Source organism: Artibeus jamaicensis, unplaced genomic scaffold (assembly GCF_021234435.1).
Source record: "Artibeus jamaicensis isolate MK-2021 breed Jamaican fruit bat unplaced genomic scaffold, CSHL_Jam_final contig_490, whole genome shotgun sequence".
In the NCBI taxonomy this organism is placed as follows: Eukaryota; Metazoa; Chordata; class Mammalia; order Chiroptera; family Phyllostomidae; genus Artibeus; species Artibeus jamaicensis.
Genome location: NW_026521861.1, coordinates 18367976 through 18393911, shown reverse-complemented (window position 1 = coordinate 18393911; position 25936 = coordinate 18367976). Strand labels below are relative to the sequence as shown.

Sequence of the window (25936 nt, the reverse complement as noted above, 5' to 3'; positions counted from 1 at the left end):
CATGTTAGTAAGTGGTCTTTACTGTGCATGCTAATGAGAGCTTTTTAATGAAGGTGGGTCTAATGCATTTGTTTTTCCGAATACCTTAGAGCGTACACATGAACCAGCAGTTAGCCTGTGCTGGGTATTATCCGGGGAGCTTGGCGAGAAATCTGAAATGGTCTGGTGGGATCAGGAGACCCTGGGCTGTATTTACTGCTCTTCTTTGACAGACTTACCAAGGGAGCAGTTACCATTGTCAGCGATGGTACCGAACAGAACGGAAGTGCCACCGGGATGGGTGCAGGGCCCCTGCTATGGCCTCCCTACCCCTCCTGGGAGGGGCTGGTCAGGAGGAAAGGCCAAAGGCAGAAGGAGGAGCTGCTGCCAGTCGTTTTCCTCCGCACCCCTCCTCTCCCACGGAAACGTCAGTCCTTTGTTCCCGTCTAATTTTAGTAGATCCTGGCTGAAAAAAATGTTAGGGTGAAACATGTTAGGATGGTTTCCAACCCTGGAACTCAGAGGGGCAGGGCGGGGGTGGGGGGGGCGAAGGGGGAGGGTCGAGGGAAGCAGTTCCCATTCCGGATCCGGCCGCCTTTCTGCAGCAGCGTCCAGCCCCTGTGCTGTTGGTTTTGGCAACGAAATAAATTTAGATGCACTGAAGCAGCAATAATTAGGTTTCCCTTCCATGTCCTCGACGAGAAGCCTAGCTGGAATCCAAATGGGGAAAATCATAATATGGTATTTAATAAGGGACCCTGGACTGAATTAAAGAGCTGCATGCGAGTTTTGCGAGAAAGGCCCGAAACTGAGTGAAAAGTACATGCCGTGTGATTTGTAAATAGAACTTCTGAAGTCCGTTTGTGGTTCAGTGAAACTGCTTTTATGCTGTTGTTTTGAATGAGAATAACGTTTGCTGGTTTTTGAGAAGCAGGCTCAGCGAGGCACAGGAGTCAGCTGTCGATTCCCGGAAACTCGGCAGGTCCGGCTGGAATTATCTGGGCGTGTGAGGGGCGGCATCGTTGATAAAGCAGTCTGTTCAGGAGATAGCACTGAATAGGGCCTTGTAGTCAGAGGTGCCCATTGTTGTGGTTATTACTGTAATTAAAAAGTAGTTAACCGGATTAAACCGGGTGGGGGACTCCGTATTTTGGCCTCCGCTGGGAGGTAAACTTGCCTTTTCCAAAGGTGTGCTCCTTTGGTGAGCTGAGGTTTCCTCTGGGAATCCCTGGTGAGAGAGCCCACATGCCCTGGAATAAGAGAGGTCATTTTGTTGTTAAGTCCACTTGATTAATGAGTGAATTTTCAACACAATTAATTTTGGTTCTTTTCATTTTATAGTGACAGATCATTTGTGTTTAAAATCTGTTGTAAGTTGTAAAATAAATACCAAAGAGAAATGATTTTTTTTAATACTAAATTTTGGAGAGAAGTGATTGTATTCATTTGACTGTAGAGATGTCTTATCCAAGAAACACAGACATTTTCATCTAATTGACTAGTCCACTTTTCTTTTCTGTACAGAAGGACAGAGGTCAGCATTGGGCCTCAGCAAAACTGTGCCAGTCTGAAGGACCGCCTGAACTTGGTTCTTTCTTATCTCGCACACATGCAGACTGCGTGCTCCCAGGTGACCTGATTGACCCCTCGAAGGCGCTTGGAGACGACGCCTTCCTCCTGCCGCCCCGCAGAGACCCGCATGCTGTGGTACAGTATAGTACAGTGTAGTGTATGGGGCTGCCCTTATGCCTCACACTTCCCCGCGCTGCTGTCAGCCTGCCCTACACCTGCTCACTCCCTCCATGAAACTGGAGTGTGTTACAGGTGCTCACGAAGTACCTGAAGGATCGGAGCTGTCTGTTTGAAGTCGGCTTTCCTTCAGCACGTGTCTCGATGCAGTTTGGTGCAGCGGAGGGAGGCGTGTGGTGCGAACTCTGCAGAACAGGGTCATCTATACGAAATGAGACAAATAAATGAGGTCCGGCCTGGCGTGATTGGGTGCCAAATAAACATTCTTTTCTCCCAGGGTGCTTCTTCCCCGGGAGCTAATACATGGAATTGTTCAGCGTTTCACCCCTCAGTGCCACTGAGTGAGCGGATTCCCATTGTGAAGCGTTTCTGTCCTGGGAGTCAGAGAGGCGGGAGCGCTAGATGAGTTAGTGAGAGGGAACGGTGGGACCACGGGGCTCTTCAGGACTTCTGAAAGTCATGCTCTGTAGCTCCGTCCTTAGTCTGTAGGCGGGGCTGGTGCTGAAGCACCTTTTATTCAGTTGAGAAGTGAGGACCAGAAATCATGCTGCCAGGGTTTCGTGAAATGCCCTTCACAGTGTGTCTCTGCAGGCTGGAAGGTTGCCCTCGGGTTTAAGATCCTTGTCTGTGTGGTAATTACTCAGTAACAAATAATGTAGGTCTGCTGGGGGAAATGTGAGTGTGGATGCGTTGGAATTGAGAAGAAAGGCCCAGGTACATGGTTCCTTTCCCACCGCGGGTCTGCAGGTCCGAAGGTCAGAATGCTCTGGCACTGTTCCCGGGACCCCAGACCAGGTTGCGAAGTGTAGGTCCTCCAGTTGCCGGTGGCAGGGTTGGTGCAGGTTGTGGGGTGGGAGCTGGGTCTTCCACTGGGAGCAGTGGACTGAGATTTTATCTTCCATTCCCACCTTGCATCTAGATTTGATATCTTTGATCGGTGAATCGTGTTTCTTTTCCTTGCTCTCAGTTGAGGTAACAGTGCCATCTCACTTCCTCTCACTCTCTAAAATCATTGAATAATAATTAAAAAAGAGACAACCAATGAATGCCTGAGTGGGTGGAGTGCCAGGTAGCTGTTTCTCTTCCTCTCTCTAGAATCAGTAAATAAATGTGAAGTTTGCTGTTGGGTAATACTTTAAGTAGTTGATCTGATTAGACCTTAGTTTGTGCTGGAGCTGACAATACAGTATGTAAAGTGCAGTGAATCAGTTGTCTGTGCTAGTCAGAAAACACTTGGCTTTCAGATTTGTTTGTTTAACCATTTTATTGGTCGTTAAGTGAGTAATACCTCAGTTCCTGGAGTGCTTAGTAGGACTGTAGGAATCTGGCCAGACCAGTGTCACTTTGTCTAGCTAACCACACAGAGCTTAAGCCTTTGAACCATTTTTAAACGCTCTGTGGAGGTGAGAGCAGCGTGATCCCACGTGGTGGTTAGGGCAGAACCGGGAGCGCCGATCCTCCGAGTTAGCCGGTCATCAGTGCGATGATTGAGTAACCTGGTTTTGATCAGGTTTTTTTTGTTGTTTGTTCCTTGTGAAAAGTAAGAGGGGCTGTAAAATAGTATTTAAAATAGCAAGCCAACTTCTCACTTATAATAATAATTTTTTAAAAAATTAAAAATATATTTTAAAATACATTTGCTATTACACTCGTCTCAGTTTCCCCCCCTTTGTCCCTTTCTGCCCTGTACCCCTGTTCCCTCCACCAGTCCCTCCTCCCTTAGTTCATATGCATGGGTCAGGCATATAAGTTCTTTGGCTTCTCCATTTCCTGTACTGTTCTTAACATTCCCTTGTATATCCTGTACCTACCGGTTTGTATTTCTCAATTCCTGCACCTTTTCCCCCATTCACTCCTTTCCCCCTCCCAGCTGATAACCCTCCGAATGGTCTTCATATCTATGATTCTGTTTTTGTTCTGCTTGTTTGCTTAGTTTGTCTTTGAGATTCAATTGTTGATAGTTGTGAACTTATTGCCATTTTAATGTGTATAGTTTTGATCTTTTTCTTTTAAATAAGTCCCTTTAACATTTCATATAATAATGTCTTGGTGATGATGAACTCTGAGTTTTACCTTGTCTGGGAAGCACTTTGTCTTCCCTTTGAGTCTAAGTGATACCTTTGCTGGGTAGAGTAATCTCGGTTGTGGGTCCTTCCTTTTTTTTTTTTTAAGATTTTATTTATTTATCTTTTGAGGGGAAGGGAAGGAAAGAGGGAGAGAAATATCAGTGTATGGTTGCCTCTCATGTATCCCCTGCTGGGAACTGACCTGCAACCCAGGCATGTGCCCTGACTGGGAATCAAACTGAGGTTGTTTGGTTCGCAGGCCCGTGCTCAATCCACTGAGCTACACCAGCCAGGGCAGGTCCTTCCTTTTTGCCACTTTGAAACTTCTTGCCAGTCCCTTCTAGCCCGCAAAATATCTTTTGAGAAATCAGCTGATAGTCTTATGGGCACTCCTTTCTAGGTAACTCTCAGCTTTTCTCTTGCTGCTTTTAAGGTTCTCTCTTTATCTTTAACCTTTGGCATTTTAATTATGATGTGTCTTGGTGTGGTCCTCTTTGGGTTCAATTTGTTTGGGACTGTCTGTGCTTCCTGGACTTGTATGTCTATTTCCCTCACTAAATTAGGAAAGTTTTCTTTCATTTTTTTCAAATAAGTTTTCAATTTCTTTCTCTTTCTCTTCTCTTTCTGGCACCCTATGATTTAGATATTGATGTGTTTGGAGATGTCCCAGAGGCTCCTTATTCTATTCTAATTTTTTTTTGAATTTCTTTCTTCTTCTTGCTGTTCTGATTGAGTGCTTTTTTTCTTCCTTATGTTTCAAGTTGTTGATTTGAATCTCAGCTTCATCCTCCCCCACTGTTGGTTCCGTGTGGATTTTTCTTTATTTCACTTAATGCAGCCTTCATTTCTGTCTGGGTCTTTTTAATGCTGTTACAGTACCTAATGGTTTCTTTGAGCATCCTGATAACCAGCGTTTTAAATTCTGCATCTGATAGGTCGCTCATCTTCATTTCCTTTAGTTCTTTTCCTGGAGTTTTGTTCTTTTCTTTCATTTGGGCCATATTTCTTTGTCTCCTCAATTTGGCAGCCTCCCTGTGTTTCTGTGCATTATTAGGTAGAGCTGCTTTGACTCCCTGTCAAAGGAGCCTGGCCTATTGTAGAAAAGGCACCCATCTGGATGAATGTGGCTTCTTTAAATTCTTGGTTGTTGGGCTTCCATACAGCTCGATCTTCTGACAGATCTGGGCGATGATTGTTTTGTAGTCATGTGTGGTTTTTGCTATAGTTGCGTGTGGAGGTAAAAGCACGTTTACCTACGCCTCCATCTTAGCCAGATGTCTCTTCATCTGCGTGAGGCCAGCCGGGTGGTCTGGGTCGCGTCCCCTTGCATACGCCCTCATTTATAATACATAATTCTTTTCTGTTTCAGATCAGCTACAGGATGTCCACATACAAAATAGGCAAGGCTGGTCCCTCTTATAAACAGTAATGGATATAACGAAACAAAACATCACAAAATGCCTTTGCTTTTGGTTCATATAGAAGGTCGACGAAGTGCTAGGAAGAATTAAGAAATTCACAGGCTAATATAGTGTGCAGAGCAAATGTTTTTTTTATACTGCTCCCAGGAAGGTTCTACCCATTGAAACCAGAGACTGATTTTTTTTTCTTGATATTTCAAATCCAAAAGATTCAGTCTTCCAATTGGGAATTTGAACTCTGTGACATCAAAACTGTATTTACTTGACTAGTTTCCTCACCACCTAATGAAAATGGGGTTCACTTGGGCTCGTTTTCGTTGCGGTGGGCCGGCCAGCGGCAGCCTTGAGAGCACATCTCCGGGACGGAGTCACAAACAGATTTCTCTTGGGCGTGGCAGGTTTCTCTTGACCTTCACTGCCTGAAGAGGAACATTAACTTATAATTTGGGCTCACATCTCAAATACAAAATTTGAATACCACTAAAGACTATCTTAAGGAAAAAACACTGAACTTATTTTCATTTGAAGATAATAACAAGCATTAGTCTGGGTGTGCTGTTGAAATACTTTCTAGATTAAATTCAGTGTATAGCAGTATGAAAATATTGTAACTTGTTAGTTATGTTTTTGGTGGAGTAACTGAGGCAAGCCGGCATGAGTAATCGTGTGTATAGTGATACTAGTTAGAGTCTGCTTCAGCTAATATCCTAAATAGATCAGGGAAAGGCCAGGAAGTAGTTGTGCTTTTGAATCCCTTTGGTATTAAAATAGTAAAGTAGGTTTGATAAGTTTTGCATAAACCAGTAACTTTGAATGTTGATAATGAAAAGCCTTCATTGTATTTATTTTTGCTTATTTATCAGACTTTGCAATGCCTGTTTCTTCAAGGCTTGTTTTCTTGTAGCAGCTAACACTGACAAGGACTGTTAACTTTGGGGGGGGGGAAGTACTGTCAGCTTGAACTAAGTTTTACCTGTTGCTCTGTTCTTTTTAGCTTCTTTTACCCAGAGCTCTTCCCTCCAGTGAGTGGCAGGCGTGACATTTGCTGTGTTTTCAGCACCTGCCAACTTGGAAATCAGGGTCTGTGCTCAGGACTCACTGGGCTCACAACCCACACCCCGTGGTGCACAGTGCCCTCCCACCGGGCGGCCACGCACCTCGACGGTGCTAGACGCTCGGTCTCAGAGCCCCGCAGATGCACGGGCGCCGATGTCAACAGACATTCCCCTCAAGCTGCTTTCAACACTCACCTCCTGCCAGAGGAGTTCGATTGGTATCATTCAGCTTAATGCTGTGGTTATTTTTCAATGAAAATAAATTTGTCTTATTTATTTCTTGAATCAAAAAGTAACTTTGTCTCCAAGAACCGAAGTACCTCTCATAAAATGCATGTGTGTGGATGTGGGGTACGCATGTGCACACACACGCACACAAGGTTCCAAGTCAGTGCTGTGACTCACTTCAGCAGCGGGACAGTTTCAGAACACGAGGCGAAAATGGAAAGGAAAGGACAAAGTTCCATGTGTCATACCTGCTCGTGTGTGTGGGGGGCGATTAGCTGTACCTTGATCGTCAGTGTGGGAACAATTGCAGAACTTATTTTTGAAAGAAGATTCACGTAAGAAAATTGTAAGTACAGATTCTTAGCTTCCATCTATAATCAAAACTTTTCATGTTTTCCAAAGCAGAGTATTTTGCTAACTTGTTTTCAGTAGCCAGTCTTTTTGAAAATGCTTCAGGTGAACTTGCCTTCCCATCATGTATTATAAGAAAATTTTAAAAGTTCCGTGTTAAAGAGAACTTTTCAGATATAGGAAGGACAGTGTGAAATGTGAGTGACTGGCTTTTAATTCAGCAGTTGTGACAAGGAGTCTTGGTGGCTTTGGGAGGTGAACAAGGGAGTTGACACACGCACACACAGGCGTTCAGCTGTGCGGCTCCACGTGTGACACACCTGATGCTTGTTTCACTGACTTTGTTCGTGTAACGATAATGCATTATTCTCAGAGACAAACTAATCTGTCATTTTTTAGTGGGGACCCCTTTTAAAACCATAGGTACAGGTAGGTTTGGTGGGAGAGACTGAGCAGACTTGCCTGGTCCTCACTCAAACTCCAAAGCTCAGCTTGACCATCCCATTTATCTTGTTCTAAAGGCACAAAAACAAAACACCCACTATACCTAGGAAACGTCTTAGCCCATATCAAAACCCAGCCTTCACCCTCTCCTGCACAAATGTGCTTAGGTGGAAACTTTTATTAGCTTGTTGATACAAGTTATAGTTGATCACACCCTTTCTTAATAAAATACACCCTTTTTGTCTCCTGTTGCTTAAGAGCTTTAAACTTGGAATGAGGGAGCTGTGTACAGAGAATGACACTGTTGAAACCCCTCAGGCCATCTCCAGCGGACATGTGGTGCCTGCGGTGCACACAGGCATCCCTCCCTCGGGCAGTTCGGCCGTGAGGGGAGCTGGGAGAGCCAGTGCTGCTGGGTTTACCCCGGGTTTCATGTAGTGGTCTTGGGGTGAGACTGGGTAACCCCCACGGCTTACATTTCCTGGGGTATTCTATGCTCTAACCAGATTAGTATTGGTCAGTTATGGTGGAAAAGTTGTAAGTGCTCATTTTTGGATTACTTATGGATTTATTCCTAAATTGGCCTATGAATTTGTGTTGAGGTGTCTGGTTGTGCTGTAAGTCTGGTTTTGATTTGGTTTCGACCTTTCAGTATTGAACAAAGGTAGACAGCTTACCGCTCTCCATTTCCCCAGTTGCTGCTTATATTGTCTTAAATCCAGAGCTCAACTGAGTTTATATTTATTCTTCTGAATTGAGCAAAAACTAATGTACAAACCTCTTGGATAAGATTTTTAAAAATAAAGAACTGTGTATTAATAGTATAGCCCTAAAAAGTGGAGGTGTTTTATATCCATAGAACTTACTACATAATGTGGTAAGGGCTTTATAGTGTGGAAAGTCAAGTCGCACGGGACTTTGGAAATTCAAATTAGGTAAATGAGAAATGGGTATTCATTGGCTAGCAGCCTTTGAAAATTCAGATTAGGTAAATGAGAAATGGGTATTCATTGGCTAGCAGCACAATTCCTTAAGCAGGTATTTTGGTGCTGTATACTCTTAGTAACAAGTTTCGGAACCAGAAAAACAGACTGCTTAGGGTTGGAGAGGAGGCTGGCTCTTCAGCAAAGGAGCTTGCCATAACCACAATCCCTAGAATTTTGTGAGACTAAAATCATCCTGAAAGCAACAAGAATAATGGTTGCAATAATTGTTTCCAGGCTTGGGACCCCTGCATTTCATTTTTTAAGTTGACCTGGTGAACTGGTAATTGCAGGAATAAACTGAATGTTTGCCAGCAGGAGTCACTCTAGGCCTCGTAATAAAAAGTACATTAAACTATACCCTTGAAGCTCTCCAAGGCTGAGGTGGCACCATGATAATGGTAAGATGGCATTGGGGGGATGTAGCAGCTCCCCCAAATTATCCCCGGTGCCTTTCTTTGTTCGACCTGGGAAGGCTAGGTTTACTCTCCTCTCAAAATTGGCCATCTGCAAAGCAATGTTTATGGGTAAGGCTATTGATATCTCAGTGTTCTGCATATTAGCTCATTCTGGCTTTCTTAGGAGTCTGCCCCATGTCATCTACTTGAATGAAATAGGCACTGCCTTCTGATTCGCCCTCCATCCTAATCTTGGAGCAGAAACCGCTGGAGTGAGCTGTAGTGTGAAAGGCGATGTTAGCTCACGGTTTTCTGGAAAAGAATGGGTCCAGTGTGATGAGAAACTGAAATATTTCAGCAGTAGCCATGAAACAGAATAGTGTCCCAAGTGCACACAAGCTCAAAAAGTTAATTGTTCATGTATGTTTGATACTGGGATTGAAATGTTGGATTAAAACCAATTAAATGTTCCTAGAAGCAACAGAAAAAGTTTCCTGATTTATGAATAGAACCATTCAAATGGTGCAGACACAATCCATGTAAAGTAATGAGGTGTTTTGTTTTTTTGGCAAAGGAGAACACAAAACAGGCATAGGGAGTTCCTTTTAAAAACCTTCTCTTTAAAAAAAAATCTCTTTTTGGACACAAGGTCAATAAAATAACATACACCAATGGGCAGGAGTGATGGGAAATCTAGGGCTTTACTTCACAGGGAAAACAGTCCCCTCCCCCAGGTGCGCCGCACAATGAAAATGCTCTGCTTATTCTATCAGGGTTACATTCCTGAACTTAAGTCAACATCCTAAGTTACAGAACTAAACATGCTCTGCCTCTGCTTAGCAACCACAAATCCTTCCTTCACCAGTTGCATATATTTGGGATGTGGCTTCTGAAGTACACATTCCTTTATTTCGATCAACGCCCGGAGTTAGGAAACCGGCGCTTTATTTTCCCAAAGTGTGACAGCACGAACACGACCCCCCTCCCTAGCCGCCTGGCGTGCGGCTGAAATGATGGTTTCTTTAAAACCTCAAAACCCCAACAACCCGGAAGCTGGACATCTGAAGTCCACGCGGCCCCGGGATTCAGTCCGGGCTCGTGCAGGGGGCGGGGAAGGACGCCGCGGGGCTCCTGGCCCCGGCCCGGCAGCCGCGGGGGCCGCAGCGGTGGCGCAGCCCGGGCCGGGGCCACTTCCCACTTCCCGGGCCCCGCCAGGCTCGAGCGCGGCGAGCGGCGCGCGGCTCGGTTCGCAGGACGCCCTCTAGCCCCGCCGGCGGCGCGCTGCGGCGCCCCCACTCCCCGCCCACCGGCGGCTGCGCGCACTGCACTCGCCCGCCGCCGCCGCACGCCGCCCAGCTCCAGCACGCCGCCGCGCCGAGCGCCCGGGCCCGCGACGCCGCCCGCACAGCGCCGGTCCCAGCGACACGCAGCCGCGGTCGGGCGGCCCCGCGGGGCGGCGGGCGCGGGCGGCCTGGCCGGGGCCGGTTAAAGGGACGAGTTGCAAACAGTTCAGGAAGTGACAAGTCGATTTCCTCCTCCGAGAGCCGCTCGGTACAAAGCGCTCGGCGCCGGCTGCAGAGCGTGCGCGCGGCGGACGTGCGGCGGGCAGCCGGGACGACTTGGCGAGCGCCGGCGGCGACTGCGCGGGGCTCGCGGCCAGAGCGTCCCGCTGCGCACAGTAAGCGACCCTCGGGCGGCGGTGGCGGCGGTGGCGGCGGGGGGGGGATAGTCCGGAGCGGAGGACCCTGCAGTGTGCGCCCCAAAACCAGCTGGGGGGAGCCTTGCTCGCGTGTGTGCTCGGCTTGCCTGTTTTTATTTTTATTATTTTTATTTTTATGGTGCTGGTTTCCTTCTTTTCCTTCTTGTTTCGCGTTGGGTCGGGTGGTTTCTCGGGCTGCGGAGTCTCTCCCCTGGTGCAGGCATGAGACTTGTCAGAGCGCAGCCAGGGGAGCAAGCCAGCCCGGCCCCTGCGGAAAAGTCTGCGCTTCCCGGGGCGGGCGCGGGCCGGCTGCGCCCGGGGGCTGTCCCCCTCTCTGCGTCTCAACTGGAGCCCTGGCTCGTGGCAGCGGGGAAGACGCCCTAGCCCCAGGACCGGGCGGCCACGCTCGCCCCGAACTTCCCGCATCGTTTGCAGACAACTCTTTTGTTCGCGGAAGTTTTCGTCTGCCACCCCCGGGATTCGGGCGCGCAGCGGCGGGCTCCACGGCTGCTGGACCGGCCAGGGCGGTCACGTTGCCGGTGAGGGGGGGTGTTCAGCCACGGGGAGGGGGGAGAAGTTCGTGGGATGGCCTCGGAGGGGGCTTTCAAAGTGGGGGTCATTGGCGTGCCTTTTGCACATGGCGAAAAGGGCCGTCCGGCATGGGCACACCGGTCGAGTCACATTTTTGCCAGTCCTTGATTTGCAAACCCGTGGGAGTCCGCTTCCCCTCTCTGGGTTTCACTTGGTGGGGCGGGACGGAGGAGGTGAGGGCACCCAGAATCCGGGGAGGGCCCTGGATCTGCGCTGACCCAGAGGGCTTCTTGAACACCCCCCCCCCCCAGCTCCCCACCCCCGCCCGCAGGCTTGCGGAACAATGCTTGTGGCTCGGGACAGGGCAGCGGAGCCCCGGTAAGTCGTGCTAGCCTCCTTGCTCGAGTCCTTCGCCCCCCGGACGCCCCCTGAAGCCGGGCTCCCTCCATCTGACCGCCCGTCTTCATTAACACGTACTGTACTTCGAACGATGGTGAACAAAGAACAGCTCTTTGCAGCATTTGATGAATGGGATTCTGCCTCCTATAGGCCACACTCCGAGTCTTACATACGTTATAGTGTCTGGACTCGGTGTTGGGCATGTGGCCCTGGGTTGCATTCCGGGCCAGGACCCTGGGCAGGGCATCGGTGCTGCCGCCGGCGCCGCAGCCGCCACCACCACGCTCGCCTTGTTGGAGCTGGTGCAGATAGAGCTGGGCTGACGGTTGTTCAACAGGAACAAATGTTTGTTGAATCGTTGGATGGTGGAGACTAGGGACTGTTTCCTATTGACTGCTGTAGGGGTTGGAATGGCGTTGTTTATTGGCCTGGGAAGCCAGGCAAGCGTCTTGTGCTGCTTTCAACATATTAGCAGACTTCCAAGTGACATAGGAGCATATGTGTTCCCAGCAGCTCCCACGGGCTGGGAGGGGGGACTCCCTCCTTGCTCCACATTCTGGACTCCAGGTTAAAAGATGCTGCCTGGTTTGAGGACTTCGGAAGGAACAGAGTCAGCAGTTCAGGTGAAATTCACTGCTCCTGACTTGGCCAGCTTTTGGGTTCATTTTAATTTATCCACTTGATAGTAACTTATCCCAGTTACAGTTTTGATACTGAATTGCAGATCTGTAGGTTTTTATCCTTCCTCGTAGCTGCAGACACCTAGATAAATGAAACAGCTTCTTGTCCTGGTTAACAGGCCCATGTTCCAGGGAGGAGGTTGAGCTCTTAAGTTCAGAATTTGAAGCCCTTGACCCTGTGCCTGCACTTGGCCAGGGTCTGGGTGCTGCCAGTCATCCTGCAGCCCCAGGAGGGTGCCGATCCAGCTCCCAGGGCTCCGTTCCAGTCTGGGAAATGAAGGAGAGGCTTGGGGCAGGTTTGGGTTTTTCTCCCCAGTGCTCCATTGAAAGAAAAAGATGGTTTTAAGACTGGCTCAAATAATGTTGAGGACTACTTCTTTCCCCCCGAGTAGGTGATAATTGCTGTGCAATCATTTTAACGTCGAAGACAAGTTTTAAGTAAAAGCTAACCATTCCATTGCTGCAGAATGAACTTGAACATTCTAAGGCTGGCAGGATAAGTAGGGAGGGCAGTTGCCTCTGTTTTGATAATGTTTTGGGTTATTTCTCCCCCCTGTTTTTAGCTTAGGGTAACTTGCATGTATGTAGCATTTTGGAATTTAATAAAATTCTTTTGGGAAGAGCTTAAAAATACCTTATTGACATCCTGATGGCTACACTAAGTTGACATTTTATGGGAAGCCCTGTTGTTATTTCTTAGGCTGTTTCTGTTCACACCTTTTAGTCTTTCTGTAGCCTCTGCTGCTTCCTTTACTGTCCCCCGGGCTCTCCGTCTCTCCAGTTCTGGACATGCTTAGTGGGCTGGGTGCCCTTTAAGTGGGTTCAGGGAGCAGGCGCCTGACGGAGGCACAGAAGAGGCCAGCTCCTCCCTGCAGGGGGCTGGAGAGCAGGGAGCCAGAGAGCAGGCAGCCTGGTTGTAGAACCTGGGAGCTGGCAGCAGAGGACGCTGCGGAGTACTCTGGCGCGGCTTGGCATTGCTCTTTAAAGAAGCACGCCCTTCTCACCCACGGCTCCGCGCAGCGGGCCCCGAAGACAGAGGGCCGGGCCCTCTGTCAGGTGGTCCACTTGCTGTTTCACCAGGGCCGTGTGACTCTTTTTGAATTTTATACTGTATGGAAAACTTTTGTTCTTGCCCCTAAAACAAACAAACAAACAAACAAACAAAGACTGAAATAAGCAAATGCTCCGACCAGCACAACCCCCACTGTTACCGCCACCACACACACCTCTCTGATGTGTCATAAAAGAAACCTGCAGGCATCGTTTGTTATGTAATATGCTGATAATACAAATTTCGGTCTGAGATGGAAACCAGATGTGCAGGGGCTCCCCTTAATTGATCCAGCCAGGGGGACACTTTCATAGATAAGCCCTTGCAAACCCCAAAGGTGAGGTGGCTTTTGTTTTCTTTTTTCTTTTTCACTTGAGGGGAAAGTCTCAAACTCGAGGCTTTTTCGAGGTTTTTGCCTCTTGGCTCCTGGCTTCGCTGCAGCTGTCCTTTCAGTCTGTCCACTCCCTTGAAAGGATCGGTTTGTTGCCAGCTCGAGAAGCACATGGCTGAGGCTGGCGGGTGCAGTGCTGTTTCACCCTGCCGGGCGGCGCTCTCCTTGCCCTGGGCAGCTGCTGCTTTGCCCTCCGGCCTCCCAGACAGGCCCTGGCCGGGGGGACTGGAGTGCTGCGAGGAATGCGGACTGTCCTCCCCCAGCATCCTGGGAGAAATGCTGTTTCAACTTGCCCAGTGACTGCGCTTTCCAAAATCATCGAGTCTCCTTGTCCGGTTAATTTCTGCGTGTGCTTCCTGCCTAACTTTTACGAGGGTTCCTTCTCCACGGCTGAGTCACCTTTATTATGGCCCAAGGTCGCGGACTGCACTGTAATAGCTGACCCCATTAACTGCAGTTCCATTGCGTGCTGGGCTGTGAACTTTGGAAACAAACCCAGAGGCTTAGATATGCTGATGTGCCCAGAGACTTGCTTAGAAAAGTTTGGTTTGAGTGCAGTTTACATTAGCATGATTAATGACCGCGCCACTGAAAAGTCTATATTCAAAAGCAATTTACCGTCCCCTAGGGTTCTTCTTATGGTGAAGTAATTTTCTTTGCCAAACAACTTTGTGTTAAGGTAACTTCTTCTTTGATGTTTAATCCAAACCTCCTGTGCACACAGCTTTGGATCAAGGTTGGGGCTTCAAAAATTGTGGGTTGTGGTTTCGATGGTGCCTGTTGTAACCTTCCCGAACTCGGGTCAGAGGGCACCAGATTCTTGTCTCTAGAAAGTTCTTGGAGATCTGAGCAGCAGCAGAGTTAGTGCTGTGTGGGTTAGGAGAGGGAATCTTCCAGAGGAAAGTTGGCTTCGGGGTGCCTTGGAGGAGGGGATGCTGGAGTTTAGGACAAGAATTTTTTTTTTCCCTGCAGCGACTGGAGATACTTGAGCTTTTTGAAAAAACAGACATCTTTGCTGTAGCCACTGCCGCCTCCTCCTTTTTCTTCTTCTTTTTTTTTTTTTTTGTTGTTAAATGTGAGTTGATTGAGAGGGGGAAATGCGGATGGGGTGGGTCTGAAAGCAGCCTTAAGAACCCGAGAAAATAAAAACACATTTGAAGGACTCGGGAAGATTTTGCATTTCAAAGGGTCTACCTTGTAGAATTTCACATCACGTCAGGGGTTATGGAGAAGTGTGACAGGCACCCCCCCTCCTCTAACGGCTCTCCTCCTCTCCTGCTGTGGGGGCTGCTGCGGGAATCTGCCTCTTGCAGGGGGGATGGGGCAGCTTGTCCAGACCTGGCCGGAATGTTGCAGAAACAGCACCCCTTAGGCACCCGTGTTCCCTGGAGCGACCTTTCTCACTGGGCCGCTCGAAAGAGGTGAAAACGGATCATTCTGGTAAACAGCCCATGTGACCCCAGAATGCAGGGCAGGCTGACTTCTGACTGCGCTCACTCTTTTTTCCCTTCCCCCATGAAACAAAGGAACAGATCTCCCGCCCGGGGGGTAATGTGGTTCCCAAGATTCAGGATCACTGCAAAGTTGGGTGCTGCAGGGTTCAGCTGAAGTGGGTGTGGATTGTTCAAAGAACAACAGTAAGGCCCACTGGCCTTTGAAGGCCTACATTGGGCCCAGGGGCTTGGCGTACACTGTAATTCTCAAAGCAATTCTGTAGTTACTGCTGAAGACGCTGAGGCTCAGAGAGGCCAAGTAACTGGCCCCAGGCCACACAGCTGGAGGGCCGAGAGGCTAGTAGCTTTGTCCAGGTCTGTCTACCTTGCTTTGCATACACCGTGCTACGTCACTCGGTGTGTTCCTAAGGCAGAGGCATGGTTTCTGTTTTATCTCAAAGCATCAATTTTGTTTAGTCTTGTTAACACCACAGAGAAACTTGGGAGTTTTAACCTTATGAAAGACAGATTCACAAGAAAATAGAGTTATTCCCAGTGACCTTCAGGGAAAACTGGAAATAAATCGGTCAGCCCGCTAGAGATGCATCCCCCTTTATTCAGAAGCCATCTTTCATTCCAGGAGATTGTTCAGGAGGGTCTCTGCACCTTGCTGTTTGCATTTGTAATATCGGAGGTCTCAAAGCCAGTCACTTTGTGGTGCTTGCCACCCCAAGGTTTGCACAATATCCCGTTTTGCTCATGTGCCCAAAGCAGCGATCAAGTAACTAAACAGAACTGGACAGCCTCCTGCGTGTGGGAACTCGGTACACCCCAGCCAGGGCTGGGCACGGTCCCTGAATCCTGTCTCCGACAGATGGCTCCTTTCAGGTTGGTCCGGGTTCAGGTGTGGGGGCAGGGTGAGAACACCCATCTGCCGCCAGGCCTGCTCGGCCAGCTCGCAGCCCCCTCTGTCCCTAGACAGTTTGTGGACAGTGCTGCTCCCCGACTGCTCTGAGTTTCTAGATTCTAGTGCAGTGGTTCTCGACATTGGCTGCGCACTGGGATCACCCGGGGGAGGTTTACAAACAAACCCAGGTGCCCAGGTGGTGTCCAGGACCCGTGACGTCAGAGTTGTCAGGAGAAGAGTTGGGACTGAGCACTGGTAGTGTTAAAGCTTCAGAGCTGATTCGCTTGTGCACCTGAGACCCAGGAGCGACGGCTGAATGAGCCCAGACCCCATGCGTGCCTCGCCTCCCTTAGCGGGGCATGAGGGACCCTCCTGGTCAGGAGTGGAATGAGCCTGCTGGAACTTTCCACTGCCCTGTCTCAGTGAAGGAGGATGGGAAAGGTGCCCACCCCTGGGTGAGGTGCCTGCCGTAGCCCCGGTCGTGTAGTCCCGTTCCCGCCGGCCCGTGTGGGAGTGGGTACAGCACTGGGTTATATTTAGCCTGTCGTCTGGGGTAGTTCTCGTGCAGGCCCTGTGTCCCCACCATTCTGCTGCTCTGTCCAGCTTCTCGTCCCTTCTGGAATGTGGCACGTGATGTCCCTCCGGGGTTCACGGGAGGGAGGATGCATTTCGGCCTCAGGGCGGACGCTGGTGATTCTCCGTGAGCAGTTGATCCTTTTCACTTCCCGTGGCAGCGACGGTCACACCGTCAGCCACCTGGTAGTATGTGACTGCTCGGGGCCTGTCCTGCCATGGACACACTTGGGATTACATGTCATTGAGTTATGTTGAGGGTGACCAGGGGCTGTGGAGAACAAGAGCTCTAGTCTGCTGACTCAGCCTTCTGGAGGAGAAATCCGACCCCCAAGAAGTACGTGGACGTTCCCTAGGTCACCTAGCTGGTGCCCAGAGGAACTGAGCCGCGTCTCCTGGGTCCCCTGCTTGGGCGCTGTGTTCGCTCCTGTGAGGCCTGGAGACCCGCTGCTGGTTCAGAGGCCCGTGGGCTGCAGGGCAGACCTGCAGGCAGGCACGAGGTCGCCGTGCTGAGACTCCGTCAGCCTGGCGGAACGGACCCTCTTGGTGGACCGGACCTCTGTCCTGTGTTTTCCCTCCTCCCCGCACCTGCCCAGCAGGAATCCCTTAGGGAGTGTAGGCCCAGACCCTCCGCAGCCTGAGAAGCTGAGGCTGAAACCTGGAGCTTCTGAGAAGGGTTTCGGCCACCTTGGCAAAGCTCTGCCCACCCCTCCCCTGTGTGTTGGTGGTGGAGCCTGGGTGAGGCTCTCCCCCCCTCCTGACTTGGGATTGGGCTGAACGAGCCTGGCAGAGGAGGATCCTTATTCTCTCCCACCCGCCATTCCTACATTCAGTTAGCGAGCACCGATCAGGTGTTGATCGGGCGCCTATATCAACTGTCCCCCTGCAACTGGGCACTTCGTTAGCTCATTGAACCCCAGTACAGTCTCTGGCCGAGGGACTAGCCCTGCCTGTTGCTGAAAATGCTACTGCCACTTAGAGTCACCCGCTGAGTCACCCGCCCAGGCGACAGGCACAGCGCGACTTCAGCTCGTTCTGGCCAGCGGCCCTGGTCCCATCCTCTTTCCTCCACACCATGCTTCCTCCCGTCCACGTCTGCCCCATGCAGAGGAGGCACACTGCCTGCGGGGAGTAGGTGCAGAGTCCCTGGCTGCAGTGGTCCCTGGCTGGCTGACTGGGCACTACGCTGCTCCTTCCAGGAGGGGCTCGGGTGGTCATGTGTCCGGGGCTGCTGGCTGGGGACTTCGGGCTCCCAGGGGGCAGGGTCTGCAGGGCCTCTCTGTGCCCTGGAGGTTGGCAATGCCCTGGGTAGAGGAGGGGGTCCCTGCAGGCTCCTGGCTGCGGCCTGCCCGCCCTGCACCCCGGGGAGGCCACCCTCATTCTTGACTGCCCCTTGGATGAAGGGCCCTGACGGACAAGGCCCAGCTGGGAGAGGCCTTGCCGCGCCTGGAATTCCCCTTGCTCTGGCATTCGTGTTGGCCGGGGGCCTGGGAGTGGAGGGAGGTTCCGCCCGCTGGTTGTGAGCTGCCTCTCTGCCTGTTTGGAGGTGGAACGACAGCGTCCTCACTGGCTGCCTGTGCTCTGGGTGAGGAGAGGGCCTGGGGGCAAGAGGGTGTGACTGCAGGAGGGGTGCTCTGGGGCATGGCCCTGGGGCAGGGCCCGGCAGCTCCCTTCCCACCATCTGATTCCCCGGCTGGAAGGTGGTGGGCACACAGCTGCCCCCCTGCTGGACCTCGTGCTCTGTGCGAGCCCCTGGGCCTTGGGTTTCCATCTTGCTGGGGGGCTGGAGGGCCTGTCTGAGGAGTCCCAGTGAAGGGGCAGGGCCGGGCAGAGGGGTGCGAGGTGCAGGATGGGCAGGACTGGTGCCTCAAGGTCCAGGGCAGGCTTGGTGCCCACGATGGGAGAGCCGAGGAGGAGCTCTGGGCAGCCTGGTCTCCGCCATTTAGGCCAAGCGTGGTGTCAAGCTCTGGAAGCCAGGGCCTAGGTTCAAATCCGAGGTCTGCCCTTTGCTGACCAGATGCCCTTGGGCAGGTGACTGTGTCCCGGGCTGTGTTCCCTCTTCTGGACCGTGGCCACGCGGACACACTCAGCCCATGGGATTGGGGCACTGACTGAGACTGTGGGTACACATGCTTGGAGCCCAGCGGACATTAGTGCATTAGTGGTCATCTTGTGCAGCCTTGTGGCCGGTGCATGGTGTCAAGAGGACGGGGGAAGGGCTGGAAGGACAGAGGCAAGGACAAGGGAGACTGTGCTCACGGCCCCAGCGGGTGGCAGGATGAAAGGAAGAGCTGGAGGAGACTTCAGTCTGTGCCGGGCTTGGCTGGATGTGCCGAGGCAGGCAGAGCCTTTTGTGACCGGGCGTTTGCAGATGACATGGGGCTTTGGGGGACAGAGGCTTGGAAGGCACGTGTCACAGGGCAGTTTGCAGTGTGTCTCAGGAGCAGCGACGCTGGTGAAATGTTTTACCCTTTCTCTTTAGGAAATCTCTGTGTCCCAAAAATGACTTAATTTGGGCCTAAGCGTAGAAAGTAAAGTTCAAGTCGGCGTCAGGAAGCAGCCGCACAACCACGGCCCTGCTCTCACAGGCTTCCGTGAATGAATCCCTGGAAATCCTCACGGCTGCGCACCTGTCTGCGCCGGGCGGAGGCTGGTCTCCCACCTGTTTGGATCCTTTTTAGATGCTTTGCAGTTGGTGTCTTTATTTGGTGTCACCCCGTCTTTCACGTCCGCCGGGAGCCTTTCACAACTTTGGTCACCATCATCCTCTTGGGGCAGGTCATGTGGTCCCAGTAGGGCCCCTGCCCCAGGGTGTGGCCCCCGCCGCCTCTGCACCCTTGTGTCCTGAACACGACCGGTGGCCTCTCCAGGGCAGACCCTTCGTTTATGCTTTGGAAACAAGCCCTTGACCAGGATGACAGAAGGGGGGCCTGTCCCCTCCCCCATGGTGGCTGGGCTCCTCTTGGCGCCCACATGGGCTGTGGAGACTCAGTATTATTTCCTGGGTTCTGGGCAGGGCCCGGACTCCCAGCACAGCTGCCTCCTCCCGTCAGAGGCTTATTGAGCCTCCGGCAGAGGACCCGCCACTGCGGCTGGGCTTGGGTGCCCTGACACAGAGTCTCTTCTTGGACATCATGAACCTTTGTGACGGCAGCACTGTCTGAGGGAGGTGACCAAGGCATCAGGGCTGCCTCTGGTCCCAGTGGAGGTGCCAGAACTTGTGTTCTTCGCCCTCTGCCTGTTCAGACGGGTCACCGCTTCTGTCTGGCCACAGGACACTCTGCCTTGCTGGTGGGGCCCCCCCCGGGGGCAAGTCCATTCAGTCAGTATCTAGTAAGTGACTACTGTGTGCGTCAGCCCCGAAGCGTTCAGAGGTGAGTAAGCTGAGTCCTGTCTGCGGGGAGCTCACAGGCTTGTGTCAGGGACAGAGTACAAGTGCTTCTATTCAGTTCCTACTGCGCTCCAGGCACAGTGTCGTAGGCTTCACGGAGGCGGGCGTGCCCCTGGTACTGGTGAGGCCACAGTCTTGTGGGAGCCGAACGGAGGAGGGTTGGGAGCGCTTCCTGAGTCTCAACCGAGCAGGAGTCCAGATGGCTGGAGACAGGGCGACAGGTGTCCCAGACCAGGCCGTGATGCGTGCAGTGTGAGACTGCCTGGGGCGGGGGGCACTTCCGGGGCTGCAGGGGGTTGAGAGTCACCCAGACCTGGGTGCCTGGGCAAGAAGAGGCCGATGGGCCGGGAGCTAAGCTGTCAAGGTGAGGGTGTCGGGTGCAAGGTGAGGAGTCTGCACGGACCCCTGAAGGGTGAGGGGTTGGGGAGCCTTATGCTGCTGCTTGCATCTTTGAAGGCTCATATTTGGGGCGTGGCAGGGCGGAGCAGGGTTGGACTGGACGACTGGGAAGCCACCAGGTGACCCGGGAGAGGCTGCAAATGGGGGCAGGGCGAGGGCCGATATGGCCGGCAGTTGGTCCATCACCAGCTGGTTGCGGCGAGGAAGCATGAGGAGAAGGGAGCGTTCTCCTCCGGCGGTCCTCACCGGGGTCCCCATTCTGGGGACACTGCCCAGGGGCCTATTTATTTTGACCTTGAAGTGACCTCCTTGGAGGGAGGGCTACTTTCCGACACGGAATTTTCATGGGTCTTCTCCTTGGCCAGATGGATGTGGTCTTTGTTTATTTTCAGTCGAAGTGCTTGCTTTAAAAAGCGGAGCATAGGGATTCCCAGGGCCTTCCCAAGTCCCTTGCCGGTGCCGGCACCGGAACTGAGGAGCCACAGTGAACCAAACCTCGTGACGCTGCATGAGCTGGAAAAATCCCGATTCAGTGTGCAGCTACCTTTCTTTCCCCTGAAGAGCAAAACCAGTGACCGTGTTGGTAGGATTGGAAAAGAGCCTTGGAGCTCGGTGGGCCGTTGCGGTGTGTTCTCACCCTGGGGTCCAAGGGTGGGGACTTGCTGACACAGACACGCCAGAATGTTCTGCCGGGTCACCTGCCTCCTGCGGCCTCCACACCCTCAGATGCCCACCCAGATTCCATCCCCGTTGGCTGTGTGGGATATGACTCGGGCGCAGCAGGAGCGAGTTAAGGAGAGCAGTGAGTCTCCGAGGAAGAGGGTGCGGTGGCCCTTCTTTTGGGAGAGTCTCGGTGAACCCCGTGGGTCTTGCTTGTTAGCATTTGGTCCTGAGGAGACAAGTGAGTTCCTTGCAAATGGGCTTTATTCAGGCCACAAACTTCCCTGTTCATCTAATTCTCAGGGAGGCCAGCAAATGCCCTCACCTGGTAGAAGAGTTCAAGAGACATCAGGCCTGGCCAGGGCAGAATGGGCCAGGAGGTGAATTGGAGGGTGGGGTGTAGGGACCACAGGCCAGGCATCGGGCCGAGACTGTGCAGGGCCCACCCTGGGCTGCCGAGGGGGTGATGGTCCACAGGTAAATGGGTTCCAGTTTGCCTTAAAAGAAAAAAGTCAAACTTGGGTGAGGTTCAGGCACATCCCTTGGGTGTAAAACACCCAGGACGTCACTGCTCTGGGACATGGCACCAGGCCCCTCCAGCTCTGCCTTCTCATCACATAGGCTGGTGGTGCATCTGCTTTGTCACTTGGCGTAGGAGCTTCGCATGTGGCTTTGAACCCGTGAAAACGCCTGGCCCAGCTGGTCCCCTGCACTTGCGAGAGAACCACTGAGCAGGCCACTCCTGCCCAGTTTCCAGATGCGTCCTCCGGGTCCGAGGGAGACCAGGCGATGTCCTGTGTGGAAGGCAGTGAGAGGCAGCCCGGCCTCAAGTGTCTTTGGCCTGAGGGCCTCATTTCCAGGCCTGAGCTGTGGGGAGAGCCCTGGGCCCAGGAGCGTGTTCCCCGTGGGGCTGGCTGCCCATCTCTAATTTGACCTCGTTGGTGCAGTCATGCCCTTGTGGTGGTCACAGCTGATGGTGTCTCAGGGACCGGGAGGAGAGGGCGGCATCCTGGGTGTCCCCTCCTCTGGGTGCAGGTGGTCCTGGTGTTCCCCACTAAGGACATGGGTGAGAAGACCTCATGGCTCTTTAGGCCTGAGGTAGGGGACTGCCTTCATGCTGAATGAGGAAGAAAAGCTTCATTCCGTTCCCATTTGAGCTGGGCCTGAGTGTCACTGCTGTGTGGCCCCATCACAGAGTAGGGTTAGCATTTTTGATGCGTGGACCCGTGGGGCCCTGGTACTGTGAAGGGTGACTGCGAGATTTTCATCTGGGTTTGTAGCACCAAACCTTAGCTGACCCCTCACAGCGACAGGGAGCAGTCTGTGAGGCGTCCCATGGTTTGCTGGTCCCAGATGACTGCATTCTGCGGTCACTGAAGGGGACAGAGGCTCTGGAGTGGTGGATGGAACAGGAGCTAGGAGAGCACAGCAGCGTAGAGCCCCCGAGACTGTCCACTCGTTTATGTTGACAGTTTCCTTACAAAGGGGCGAGTCTCTTCCAGTGCCAGCTGGTACTGTGAGCCTGGACAGGCGGCAGAATGCAGCGGGGGGCGGTTGGCAGCTGGAAAAGCCCCAGGAAGAGAGGGGCTGGGTCCTGGAACCCGGAAATGGGGGCCTTGGACCCAGGCCTGCCACTAACGCGTTTGACTTGGAAGCAGCCTTTCTCTGTGGGCTGGGACGGACGCGTCTGCCTCAGCGGGGAGGGCGGAGTAGGTAGCACATTGTAAGTTAGAGGACCCGGTACCGCACGCACCTGTTTCCCTGCAAGTCCCCTTTGAACGCCCACTCGGGGCTGTCTTCGTACAAAGCGTGTTCCACCTCACAGGCTTCTTCCTTCGTTCTTAAAGCCAGCTTGAGAAGTAGATACTGTGATTGGTCCCTTTTTATAGCTAAGAAGTTGAGGTTCCGCAAGGTAAAGATGCCCAAGGTCATCCAGCTGGTGGGGAGGGGTTGGCAAACTCAGCCCACGGGCCAAATCTGACCCACTGCCTGATTTTTGCAAATAAAGTTCTCCTGGCATGCAGCCGTGCCCATGTGTGTGCATAGCGCCAATGGCTGCCTTCTTGTTCCCGGGGCAGAGCCGGGCGGAGGATAGAGAGCACGTGGTCCTCGGCGCGTGGCCCGTGCCGGAAGCTGCCGGCTCCTCTGTGGGCAGTCGCTGCCCCAGACACGTGCTGTCCCGTGTGGTGGCCACTAGCCACCTGTACCCTTGAATTTTCTTCAGTTTTATTGAGGTGTAACTGACACATACGAGGATAAGTGTATTTAGGTGAATTAAAACTAAATGGAATTAAAAACGCAGTTCTTCCGTCACTGCCATGTGTTAAGCTTTGGTGGGGCTGTTCACCTTGATGTCGGATGGCACAGAGGTACAGCATTGCCATCCTCATGGAAGGTCCCTGGGGGCGGGAGCACTCCAGACTGTCTCCCAGGGCGTAGAGGATCCAGAGCTGGGAGAACCAGAAGTGTGGAGGAGGCATCCTGGGGCGGAGAGGAGCTGGGCCTTCCTGACCCCAAAACACAGAATGGAAGGCGAGTTCATGGACTCAGGTGATGGAGAAATATGGGGTGTAACAGAGGGAGCCTGGCCCTAGAATGAAGAAGCTGCCCCGCACCACCAGACCTGCGTGACCGTGGGCAAGCCACCAAAACTGCCCAGGCCCTCGCTGCCACCTGTGAGTGACCAACGAGGACCCCCTCAGCTCTGCCACTCCAGCCTGGGACCCCAGCTCCTGGCTCGCTGGGCCCGGTTGCCCCACCCCCACCTGCACAGGTGTGTGTGCTCACTGGGCCCTGCGGAAACCCCAGAAACCCCAACTTTCCGGTATTCAGCTACGCTCTGTTCCAGACCATTGGGACTCGGTGGATTATGCCGTTGTTCCTGCCCAGCGGGGAAGGGGATATTTTTGTTTCCATGGAATGGCCACGTTTTCCATGGGCAGCAGGCGAGGAGCTACCGGATCCATCCGCATCTCTGTCTGCCGTGTGGTGCGGGGAAGGAAGATGAGCCCAGGCCCCTCGGCTGGCTTTCCGCTGTGGTGAGGCCCTGTCGACCGGCCCGGAGCCGGTGAGGGCCGTGAGGGCTGAGCTTGCAGCTTCTTCATTCTTGCTCTTCTTGTCTTGCTCGGTTCGCATACTCCCTGTGTAGGAATCTCTCTGGAGGCCGATTAGGACAGTTGTTTTGAGCTGTGAGCTTCGTTCCCTGGACCTGGCCGTAATCCGTCAGTGTGTGCTTAGGGTCTGGCCCCCTCCTGCTCTCGGCAACGGCTGGGCCTGTCCTTGTTGGGTTCCCACGGGTGCAGCCTGCACGGAGCTCGGCGGAACCTGGGCCCCATCCCTGCACCATCAGGAAGAAAACATGTATAAAATGCAGGAATAAGAAACCATCTGTTCCAAAGCCTGTCTCGGCTCCCACCGCGGGCCAAGCGCCCCTGGATGAGCACCCAGTCGCTTTGCTGCCACGGCCTGCGGGCGGAGGAGCCGAGAAGCGGGTCGCTCTGTGGGCTGACATTTAAGAAAACCCACTTCATCGCGCCTTCCCTTTGACGGGGTTGTTATGGTACAAGAAGTCTTCATCTGTCCCGGACTGTTTTGAAATGAAAGGCAGGAAACCCCCCTCCCATTCTATATCTTGCATCGGAGTCATCAAAACAGAATCCTGTGTTCTGTGCAGGAGTTGTGATTCAGGAAGCAGCTGTTCTGTTCACGATGACCCGACCGAAGCCAGCCATCTGTAGGCGTCAGGGATCCAGCATCATCTGTTCCATCTGCTGGGTTTGCTTGCATTTGTTTAAAGCATTTGGCAGGGAAACGCTTTCCTTCCCCAAGCCGGTGTGGTGGGAGAGGCCGGAGGGGGCTCTCCTGGTGAGGGCAGGGCAGGCCCTGGCCCCTCTGCTGTCGACGTTGCCGGGCAGGGAAACGAACCAGGTCCGCCACCTCTCCAGGGATGTGCGTGGGGAGGCTGGCCCCACCGCTGGGGACTGGGAGTTTTGAGACACAGCTTTGAGATGCTCAGAGTTTCAGACGCTCTGTGCCTTCTGGTCATTTCTAGACCTTCAGCTAACGCAGCCTGAGCCAGCAGTGACGCAGTCAGCTGTGCAGGATTTGGGGCGCTGAGGCCCGGCGAGTCCATGGGGCTCTTCAGACCAAGATGAAAATGCAGTCCTGTGTGGGCAGTTGAGTGGTCAGCCTCTGTGAGAACAGAGGGTGCACACATGTGGTCTGGAGCCAATGCGGTCCTCATGCGTGGTTGGTTGGCCCCCGAGATGCTTGAGGAATTTTGCATTTGTGGACGATATTTAAAAACCGGGATTGTAGGCAGAAGACTGGGTTGGCAGCTTCTCTCCACCAGTGGGAAGATTTTTTTGACGCTATTCTGGCCCCACAGGTGGACAGTGTCAGCCATGGCTGGGTAGCCGTCCAGTCTGCGGGGCTTGGTCTCTGGGTCATTGCGTCCCACCCAGGACTCACTCACTCATGTTCCCTGCCTGGCTTGGGAAAGCCTTTGAACTTGAGATTCTGCAGGGGACAAGACATTCAGAAGACAGGTTTATATTTTCTGGCTCTCCTGGTGACATGGTACCGGGCGAGCCGTAGCGAGAACACCTGCCGCTACCCAGTACCTGCATGTCCCTTGGCTCTTGGAGGCCAGTCTCAGCCCGGGGTCCTTTCCACCGGATGCTCAGTTCCCCCCCGCCCGTCCTCCCAAAGGGCACTCAGATGCCTCCCCCAGTTTAATCTTGGGCCAAAGGCACCTCCAGGATTTTAACAGAAACGGCAGGATTTTTTTTTTTAAACAGAGATTGAATCTTTAAATTATCTTGACAGGCAGTCTAGCTGCCATGTAGCAAGCAGATAACTAATGCTGGTGGTAGAAAGAGAATAATTTTTTAGTGTAAATGAAAATACACCTCTCAGAGTCTTCTGGCTTGTTCTGTTAGACAGGGACCCAAATGAAGCAAGTGGAGGTAAAAAATAATAATAAAGTTCTCCAAATGGCAATTTATATTTTCCCCAAGAATCGAGTTTTTCTCTTTGTATTCTCTCAGACATTAAATATTAGTTACCCCTTACATTTGTCTTTTCACTTAGACTTATTTTTCTTTCCTTATGGGGCAAGTATTTTGCAAATATTTTTATTTTCTTCTG

General features: G+C 52.5%; 1 protein-coding gene across 3 annotated transcripts in view; it reads left to right on the top strand.

Annotated features, from left to right (window-relative positions):
• Positions 1-25936, top strand: part of FAM53B (family with sequence similarity 53 member B) — a 110394-nt gene that overhangs the window by 4242 nt on the left and 80216 nt on the right. The window contains exon 1 of one of the 3 annotated variants that reach the window (XM_037159080.2): positions 9998-10352. The exons of 1 other annotated variant lie outside the window; for it this stretch is intronic. The gene's annotated coding sequence lies outside the window, so the exon portion shown is untranslated. Of the gene's footprint in view, positions 1-9997; positions 10353-10893; positions 10913-25936 lie in introns of those variants that run through there. One more of the 3 variants, XM_053668555.1, reaches the window with a different exon arrangement.